Source organism: Pinus tabuliformis, chromosome 1_1, assembly GCF_031772625.1.
Source record: "Pinus tabuliformis cultivar Carrire ecotype Pingquan chromosome 1_1, CPIR1, whole genome shotgun sequence".
NCBI lineage: Eukaryota > Viridiplantae > Streptophyta > Pinopsida > Pinales > Pinaceae > Pinus > Pinus tabuliformis.
The window spans coordinates 124,464,609-124,475,869 of record NC_142297.1 but is presented as its reverse complement, the minus strand read 5'-3'; positions in this window follow the sequence as shown (position 1 = coordinate 124,475,869).

The window sequence follows — 11,261 nt, the reverse complement described above, 5'->3', positions numbered from 1 at the left end:
AGAAAAAGGTGCAAGAAGTGAAAGATCACATCGAGAAAGAAGAAATGAATCCAACCATATCTTGTAATTCATTGGTCGAAATTACCACTCCTCAAACTATCAAGATAGAAGGACATATCAAGAAAAAAAATGTTCAAGAAGTGAAAGATCACATCGAGCATCAAGAAATGAATCCGACCATATCTTGTAAAGGATTGGAAGAAATTACCACTCCTCAAACTCTAGAGATAGAAGGACATATCAAGAAGAAAAAGGTTCAAGCAGTGAAATATCACATCAAGCATCAACAACAAGTTTTCCAAATTTTAAAGGATAATGCCACTTTGGTGCAAAATCAAACGAAACAACAGGTAAATCAACATCGTAGTGAAAAATGTTTTGATTGGGTATTTTTTACTACTACATCTCAAGCAAGCTATTTATGAGAAGGAACTGTTGGCAATACTACATGCACTTAAAAAATGGCAACCTTACCGAATGGGAAGACTCTTCAAGGATGAGGATGTGGAAGCATTGTTTTGTGCTATTTCTATTATCCAACCAGATTGGATAAACGAAGCAAGGGATGAATGGAAGAAGGACGAAGAAGTATGGCCACTTATTCAAAAGTTGTAAAAGATCTCAATTCAAATAATATTACCATAAATTGAAGAGGAAGGAAAAATCATATTGGACCCTGGAGCAGTCACAAAAACAAGAACCCGACAGCTACGAAATTAATCAATTTCAGAGTATCTCATCAAGTGGAAGAACTTACCCCTTGGCGACCACAATGGAAGAACTTACCCGCTGAAGATTCCACATGGGAGGACAAGAATTTTATACAGAAGCATCAAGAACTACTCAAGTGTAGAGGACAACGCTTTTTGAAGGAGAGGGGCATGTTAAGCCCCTATACTACTAGTATAACCCCTTATTGTTATTAGTACAACCCACTTATCATATTGATGTACCCATGTAGTGCCCATATTGTTACTATTGTGCCCCATAGAAGCCCACTATTGTTATTATTGTGCCCTTACATTATAGTCTGAGCTTGCAATATTGGTCTGGGACCAGTGGTAGGAGTGGTACCTACTATGACGCTAACTTCGGGTCGGTTGAGACTGGTCTGGGAGCAGTGGTACGCACTCTAAGACTGACTTTGAGTGAGTGGAGGATGATACTGGTCTGGGACCAGTGGTAGGAGTTGTACTCACTATGACGCTGACTTCGGGTTGGTTGAGACTAAATTGGGACCAATGGTACATACTCTGAGACTGACTTTGAGTCAGTATGATACATCCTCGATCATTTCTTCTTCTTCATAATTCAGACAAAAGCAGAACAGAACTAAACAAAGCAGAGCCATACAGATAAATACAGGGCAGAACAAGACAAAGCAAAATAGGCAGAATAGAGTAGAGCAGGGCAAGGGTCAAGCTATACAGGGCAGTGCATTTGATGGATGAATAGTAGCAACGGACAGAAAAATTGCAGATGAAGTTCTCCCTAGTTGAGAGGGAGTGTTAAAATTGGAAACTAGGGCCAAACTTCATGTGGGTCATCTTATGCATCGTTGATAATATGTTCATTAGATTCCTCTTGTTGAGAGGTGTAAGATTGATCTAAAGATCATTCGATTCCAATAAGTATTCATGGAGATATGAATTTATTTTGATTATAGAATTATTATCAAGCCAACCTACAACTCATGTAGGCTCAGAAGCCCAACAGTCGCATCTATTCAAACATCAATAGTTGTTTATAAATACAGGAGGACTTTTCCTCATTTAACTCACTCATCTCATCACATCTCTCTCTCTCTCCTGCGCAGAAAAGAGGCTCTTCTCTACTGCGCAGAAAAGAGTCTCTCTCTCACACATGTTGAAGGAAGCTGCTGAAACTGAAGCTGCAACTGCAGATCCAAACTTTGAGCAGTGTGGACCATCAAACATTCTCTTATGAATTGTGTTTTAGGTTCATCTAGACCTCCTCTGAAGGCCGCAACTTTTCGTGGTGGAATCAAGCCGATCCGACGGTTGATTTGCAAGATATCGATTGCCCTAGTTTGAAGGAAGCAACTGAAACTGAAGCTACAACTGCAGATCCAAACTTTGACCAGCGTGGACCATCAAACCTCCTCTTCTGAACTGCATTGTAGGTTCATCTGGAACTCCTCTGAAGGCCGCAACTTTAGGTGGTGGAATCAAGTCGATCTGATGGTCGGTTTGCAAGATATCGACTGCCCTAGTTTTGATGATGAAGTTGCTAATGCTGATGTTGCTGATCTAGGGTTTGCTACTGCTGATATAAATCAGATTTTTTGTACTATATCTCTCTGCTGAATTATTGAAGATAAAAGAAGATTTGATCAAAGGGTTTCCCCACACATTGTGGGGTTTGTCCCTGGCTAGCTGCCACATCTTGTGTCTCTTGTCTTGGCTTGTTTTCTGTTGATCATTTAATGTTCTATCTGCACTTTACTTATGCACATATGATTGCTAATCTATGAATAATGATAAGAAATAAAAGTAAATTGCTCTAAGCATAGAACATACCATAACTTAACAGAGTGAGATATAAAACTCTACTTTCTCAATATAAAATCAAACGAGGACGGAACCACTCTCAAACATCCTAAGTCATTTCATGGTAATGTTAAAAATTTCATGGAACGTGTTTGCAAAAAAAAAAACTATGGAGAGAAGTTTTTTTTAGGGAGCTCACTCCCAAAGAAAGCACGCTTCGAGAGTGGATTCAAGGAGGGGGAGGGGGAGCATTATTCACCAAATCCACAAATCAAGGAGTAGTTCTGATCCAAACAACCACTGAACTACGAAGGTGGCTCATACATTCCCCAAGCTTTATGCCACAGTCTTACACCAGTGGCTCTCTAAGGAATAAGAGAGTCGCCATCTTAGGGCTCAAGGACAAGCATGTTTTTGGCCAAACTAGTCTAGACAATTGACCACATTCTCACTCTTTGAGCCATTGTTGAGGAGACTCGTCATCACTCTTCAAAGGTCTACAGTTGCTTTGTAGACTTCGGAAAAGCATTTGACACAACTCCAAGGGAGGCCTTGTTCCAAAGGCTCCATGACATTGGCATATCTAAGACCCTCTTGGCAGCGATTATGAAACTGTATGAGTCAATTTTAGGACAACTCCAGATGGAAAACAACCTTTCCAATTTCATTAAGAGAACCATCAAAGTTTTTACCGTTCAAACTAGAGGGGCACTTGCCAGGTCATGAGCAACAATGAAGCTAAAGCCCACTATCACCACAGCTAAAGCTTCCTACTCTTTACGGATTTTCACCGATGGGAGGAGACCCAATAGATCAAAAGGATAGATCAACTAAGATGGGTGTAAAGTGATCTCGAGAACCCTTTCCCAAGGGAGGCTCAAGAATCGGACTTGTTTGCTCTTAAGGCAAGGTACAAGGTTTTATAGGAGAAGGGGATGAGGATTTAAGGGTTAGGTTTGAGGAGTGTGAATTGTAAAGGAGATTCCAAAACCCTAAAATCCTTGTTGAACTTGGTTTCCCAAGTGTTTTTTGAATAGTTGACTTTTCAAAGGTATGGGACCACACATGACCAAGTAGACCCGGTTAGGTCAAGAGGAAGGAGTTTAGCAACCAAGGATAGACTTGACCTAAACAAAGAGGAAAAAGGGATCAACGAATTGATTTTCAGTTGAAGGTGCAAAATGATCCCTATGAGGAACTAGCCTAGGGAAGCTTAGGGAAAAAACCAATCTCGAGGCTAGGGCTTAGGATATCTCACAAATACATCATTGGAATTTCCTCAAATTTGGAGGACTAAGAGATACACCAGCGTAGTAAAGGCCAAGAGATCAAATTTTTCTTATGGGTGGTGTGTCGGGAAAATGATGTCCTAGGACTCAGGAGCCCTAATGTGGCTAAACTTAGAATAAAGGAAAGGTGAAGAAAAATGATTCTTTGAGTGATCACCTTATGGTAGACTAGCGCCTAACCCTTTGGGGAGATTGGATTCAAGAAGAATATGAAGATAGACTTCATTTCTAGGTCAAGGAGGCTATAAGATAAACTCTGCTTGTCATTTAGGACAACGGAGAGTGACATTAAAAGCTTTTATATTTCGTTTGCAAGGTGAAGTGGCTCGTCGGAATTTCCTCAAATTTGGAGGACTTAGAGATACATCAGCATAATAAAGGCCAAGAGATCGATTTTTCCTTATGGGTGGTTTGTCGGGAAAATGATGCCTAGGAGCCCTAATGTGGCTAAACTTAGAATAAAGGAAAGGTGAAGAAAAATGATTCTTTGAGTGATCACCTTATGGTAGACCAGTGCCTAGCCCTTTGGGGAGATTGGATTCAAGAAGAATATGAAGATAGACTTCATTTCTAGGTCAAGAAGGCTTTAAGATAAACTTCACTTGTCATTTAGGACAACGGAGAGTGACATTAAAAGCTTTTATACTTCATTTGCAAGGTGAAGTGGCTTGTCAAGATAAATTTGATCATAGAATTATCCCTAGGATAATTCATTCAACATACATGGCCCATACATAGAGATATGCTATATAGAAACATCATTCCACAATTTCGCAGTAAATGCATGCAACAACTAGCCCTAGTATAGCGAAAATCTCATCATAAATGCATGTGACAAAGTAAAAGAATAATATCATTAAATTAGTACTTAAATGTAAGAGAATATATCCAACCACCAATAAACTTGCCAATCATGAAGCTCCAAGACAAGAAAGGACAATCCATACATCAAAATTCATCCATGCTCCAAAATTTCCTCCACTAAGAAGGAATAGTGAAAATCTCAAGAGAGATACAAGTCCAAAACAAGAGATGATGAGAAATGAACTCTCATCATTTGTATTTATACACCTCTAAGGAGTTCAATTTAGTTATTTGAGCCTACATTCACCCCTAAAATAGATATAATGTGCAAATAACTAACTTTTGGTGACAAGCCCATCAAACTAGATCATAAACAAAATAAGAGGCCTCTCAAGAGGTCAAGTGATCAATAATACATATCATTTGGCTCTCAAAGAAGCCTAATGAAGTCCATCACTACCATAATGATGAATAGGACTTCCAAAAGTAATGGACAAGGGGTTGACCCCTTGTTCCCCACATAATAAACCTATGGTGCTCCCAATGGGTGTGAGGGCACACAAGTGACCTCATGGGTCTACAAGTAAGTCGAAGATGTTTATAAATCATATGTAAGGGCTCAATGGATTGTGCAAGTGATGCCACATCAACATACAAGTCTGAGGTCATCTTCCAAGTGCATGGTACAACTATGGGGTTGTCTGGGCAAAGGTGAACTAGGTGCATCTTCCTCTCTGAAATATTCACTGAAATTTGATAGCTAGAATCAGGAGACAGACTTCTACTTATTGTGATTTCGTCTTCCAAATGAAGCGACACATCTTCTGGGAGCCGATAGACTTGAGAGGCCTAGCACGGGTTGGCTCAAGGACCAGATTAATATTCCTAACTTAAAAAATCAATATCTCCCAAACTATTTGGACTTTCAGGCCAAGTAAGAGCTCATTAGAAAGCTCAAAATATGCTCTAAAGAATGGTGAAGGTCTCACAAAGAAATTTTGCCTCTAAGGTAGTAAAAAACATTTTTTATATGTGATTGGTCATTTATTGAGTGCGGAAATGGAGGCAGGGCAAAATGCCTTTGAGTGTAGGGCTTCTTCATGGTTCGATTTCTTCGCTGATTGTCTTCATAATCATGTCCTAGCTTTCTTCAACATAGGATCACCATCATCATGTCCTTGCCTTCTTCAACATAAGGTCACTAGTGCAGAGATACTTCATCAATCAAATGCAGCATCATTTTGTAGTCTTCATTATAAGGACATCAAGCTTCACACCATTGGAGATTTGTCATGTCATCATCAAATTATCGGAGGTAGGACATGTCATCATGTAGTGTTATCATCAAGATCAGTGATATGGTAGTCTTCTGTTATGATAATCAAGATACATGATTGACACTTCATTTGTGTCTTGACATCTTAAACAAGAGCTGTAATCATCCTCTGGAAATTTCAAGAATATTTGCCATCCCGACCACTGACATCAACGATTGACATCAGTTGTTGACATCAATGACAACCTAGATTCACAATCTCCCCCTTTGTCATTGATGGCAATATTCTTGCCCTTTCAACATTCTCTACCCCTTTGACATCAATGGAAAACGAGGTGCCCAAGTACTCCCCCTGTCAAGTTGCTTCTTTTCTTCATGAATAGTAGTTCTTCATAAGTATGTTACTCTCCTTGTCACAGTGCTCTTCTTTCTGGCAATGTAGTTCATGATAGATGTGCTTACATTCCTTTATGTGATGAAACAACTCCCCCTGTTTGCACAACCTCCTCTAGCTCAAAAAAGATTACCTACTTAGTAATCAAGAGGAAAACATCTTCAACAATATTCCATTGGATAGATAAGAGATCATGTTCTTCAATGGAGTGTTCCTGAGAAATGATCTATCAAAGAATGATTGTCAATATAGCTCATCAAGGATTTCATAAGGACCCTTTCACGAATAGCTTCTGCAATAATGATCAAGAATCACAAGCTCCCCCTAACTGTATGCATGGTCTCTTTTTGGCAGAATCTCATCATCAAACACTTGGAATATCAAGGATATCTTCATCAAATCAACATCATGTGTTGGTGGCTAGAGTGTTCAAGAGACTTTCAGATCCAATTTGTTTCTTTCTCCATACTTGTGTGGGGGGCCAAGTTAAGTTATAATCACGTGCCATATGTCCAATGTTATGGAAATTGAAGCACTCCATCTTTTTTATAAATGAGTAATCACGACTTCTTCTTGCAAAATTGCTTCTAGGAGATTTACGGGGACCATTATATGTGTCTTTGTGATATGCCCTACAATCCTTTGCCATGTGCCCAAAGTTTGTACAAGAATAGCAATAACCAAGAAATATACTTTGGTACCTAAGAGATAAAGATTTCCTTGTAATTCTAAAGTCTTTTTGACTTGGGATTCTTTAATGATACCCATTGTCTTTTGTATTCTTGACACCATCTGCAAGTCTCCTTGGAGTAGGATTTCTTCCATAGTTGTCTTTACTCTTCTCCTTGCCTTTGCTGGAACTGGGAGCATCAAAATTTCTTTCTGGACTCCTCACATCCTTGTTGTTTGAAGCATTATCATACTTGCTTGAGGATTCACCTGCATAGCCAAGACCTGATTTATCAATGGGAGACCTTTCATGACTTAGGATGTCATCTAGGGTTTGAGAACTTTTCAAGTTCTTATTCAGCAAGTCAACTTCCTTTTTAAGAAAGGCAATTTCTTCCTTCATTTTCTTGCATTCTTCATCCCTCTTTGATAGAATGATCTCCGTTTCTTCCTTCATCTTGGTTGCTTCACATGATTGGGCCTTAAGAGAAGTGATTTCTAATCTTAACTTGGTGATGTCATCATCCCTTTCTTCTAGTTGGCATATCATGGTGTTTCTCTCCTTTTCTGCTTCATCAACTTATCCTTCTATGAATGCCAAAGCTTCCATCACCTTCTCAACTCCTTGTGTTTGTTTCCTTGCTTCTTCTAGTTGAGATCTAAGGGAGGAGACCTCTTCCTTGTATTAACCAATCTCTACTTCAAGTTTGTTCAAGCTCTTGAGTCTTTATTCAAGGTAGCTTGACAAAGTTTCTTCCCTTTTCTTTGCCTTATCCAATTGATTGTCATGGATATGACTTCTTCATAATGCTTTATTTTGTTTTGATGAAATTCTTCCTTAATCTTGGTGAGCTCCTCATCTCTTTCTTGTACTTGAAGTTTGACAAGGTCAACTTCCTTCCTTGTCTTGTCCTAGTCACCAACTTGCGCATTCTTCTTAAGTTCCTCATTTTCGTTTTTCAAATTGTTAATCTCTTCTATGGAAGCCATAAGTTTAGTGAGGAGATCTTCTTCAAAATCGTCTTCATTCTCTTCATTTTCTAGGTCTTCTTTAGCCTTGATGTTATCACTCTCATCTTTAGCGTCCTTGATGGGCTCTGGATTTCCTTCTTGTTTTCCATCATTTTCTTGACTAGAGATCAGTGTCAACGCTCCTTTTGAGTGAAGATCATGAAGTTTATCCCATATGCCTTTTTCTAACGAACATCTTTCAAAATTGGCCTTCATAGAATCAGGTAGCCCATTCAAGATTGCTTTCATTGCTCTTGTATTATGTTCCTTGGATTCTCCATCCATCATGCTATCAGCAATCATCGATTTCCAGACTTCAATGCCTTGAGTCTTTAAGAAATTCCTCATTCTTGCCTCCCATATATCAAAGTTTCCATTGAACAATGGAGCCTTCACAAATTGATTGACTTCAATTTCGGTGGTTGAGGGAGGCACATCTTTAGAAGGATTGGAGACTTTCTTCCTTGCCTTCACCATTTGTGTTCTAATGATCAACCTTCAAGCTGTTAGGCTTTGAGTGAAGGTACTGGCTCTGATACCAATTGTTGGAAATACTGAGAGGGGGGTGAATCAGTATTCCTTTTCAATTGTTACTTTTACCAGTTAGATCACTTATATTTAGAACACAAAATGAACAATAAGAATAAATTCTTTTATTAATTTATTTTTCACATTAAATCAAGTACAATGTATATAGGGCTCCAACCCTAGATGAAAACACCGATCTTCAATCTTCTAGGATCCAATTTGTTGCTAAGCACCAACTTGTACTTTTGTGAGGCTCCAACATCTAAGGCATCGACTCTATCTTCTCAAGGCACCAACCTCGTGTTTAGAGGCTCCAACCCCTAGGGCACCAACCCTTCTCTAGTACAAACTCTGATCTGGTTTCCTGAGGACTTCAATCCTCTAAGGCTCCAACCCTATCTTATCCAAAGCACCAACCTTGAGTTTAGGAGCACCAACTCCAAGGACACCAATCTTATATTTTCCATGCACCAACTTGGACTTTCCAAGGCACCAACCTTGTCAATTCTGAGGCACCAACCCCAAGGGCTCCAACCCTATAGCTTCACTTTGTCAAGGTATGTTAGGTTGTACTTCACGGCTCCCAAGGTCTTCTTCACCGAGCCCTGTCAATCTTCAGCTTCACTATAGTCTTTACGCTACATCATCAATGACAACCTTATCATATAGAAGGTGTCACCACTGCTCTTCATCATACCCAAGCAACTTTTCCAAGTCACCTCATGATGACATCAGTGATGCATCATGGTCTTCAATGTTATCTCCAAGATCTCTTAAGGCTTCTCAAAATATCTTCAATCTTCATCAAGGTCACGACACAAATACTTCAATCAAAGTCTCCAAAACCCTTCACTAGCCTTGATTAGTGATGCACTTACTTGTATGTCCTTGACCAAATTCTTCACTGTTCTTTGTTCCAAGCTCTATTCACTGTCGAGGTTTCAAAAGAGTTTCTTCAATATTGAACCTTTTAAATGCAAATCTGAGATCTGCCCAAACCCTTAGCAAGTTCAATATCTTGTTCAATCTCTAAAGATCATTGGTCTGCTGCCCACAGGTGAACTGTAATCTGCAATCCGAGTTTTACAAACAATGACAATTCTCTGTTCTGAGGTGCCACTGAGGCTAGGTCTGCAATCTGACCCTTTTTGCAGATGACTGTTCACACTAGTCCGAGAATATGACTATACTTATCACTGCCCACAGTCCAAGCTTAGACAGGAGACTAGGTGCAGATCTCAGATTTGGTGACCCTGCTCCTATATAAGACTGCAACAGGAGATCTGAGTTCTGAAAAAGAAAGGAGGTCCAAGCTGTAATGGATAACCTAATAGAAATTTGCCCAAACTGTAATCTCTAATGTCCTTCTCGGCTTCTGTCTCCTTTTTTTCTTCCTCTCTGAAATCTTCACCAAATTTTGATAGCTAGAATGAGGAGACAGACTTCTATTTATAGTGATTGAGAGGCCTAGCACAGGTTGGCTCAAGGACCAGATTAATATTCCTAACTTAAAAAATTAATATCTCCCAAACTATTTGGAGTTTCGGGCCAAGTAAGAGCTCATCGGAAAGCTAAAAATATGCTCTAAAGAATGGTGAAGGTCTCATAGAGAAATTCTACCTCTAAGGTAGTAAAAAATATTTTTTAATGTGACTGGTCATTTATTGAGTGCAGAAATGGAGGCAGGGCAGAATGCCTTTGAGTGTAGGGCTTCTTCATGGTTTGATTTCTTCGTTGATTGTCTTCATAATCATGTCCTAGCCTTCTTCAACATAGAATCACCATCATCATGTCCTTGCCTTCTTCAACATAAGGTCCCTAGTGCAGAGCTACTTCATCAATCAAATGCAACATCATTATGTAGTCTTCATTATAAGGACATCAAGCTTCACATCATTGGAGATTTGTCATGTCATCATCAAATTATCGGAGGTAGGACATGTCATCATGTAGTGCTATCATCAAGATCAGTGATATGGTAGTCTTCCATTACGATCATCAAGATGAATGATTGACACTTCATTTGTGTCTTGACATCTTAAACAAGAGTTGTAATCATCCTCTCGCATCTTCAAGAATATTTGCCATCCCGACCACTAACATCAACTATTGACATCAATGACAACCTAGATTAACAGTAACCCTCTAGAGGGTTAGGACCCCGTATAGGGAGAAAAAACCCAAAATTGCGACAATATGCAATCCCATATAAGATCCAATGCCTCCCTTAGCCTTCCAGTATAACAAGTCATCAAAGGAAATTGAGTGAAAGAGCTTACAAACCATCGACAACAGGTGGACACTTCATAATGACATGCCCTTCCATAGTGGGCTTTGACATGTGCTGATGTCTTCAAACTCCAAATGGGGTTAACCAAGTATCCTATTAGGTGGTTTCTATTCTAAAGGGGATAGTATGTCCAAAGAATATCCTTTAAAGGGTGGTGGTATGAAATAGAGGGATAAATGAAGTAGGGGATGAAAGGGGCAGCCCTAGGCCACATGTTGGGGTACAAGGGTAGTTAATAAAAGGGAAGCCCACACTTGGGTATTTAATGTATAGGAGGGATAAATCGTGGTACATGAGGTGCCCCGGCCTTGATTTTTCCACCCTTCTTTATATGTCTTTTGCTTTTTATGATTTTTCTTTAATTAACTGCTCGGGACTCAAGGGGTAAGAGCATGATGTGTGAGATATAGCAGTGGATACCCCCTTTATGGTAGGGCAGTTTATTGTCCACCAGGGGTTGGGCCAATCATGGATCCTAAATGATAAAGGA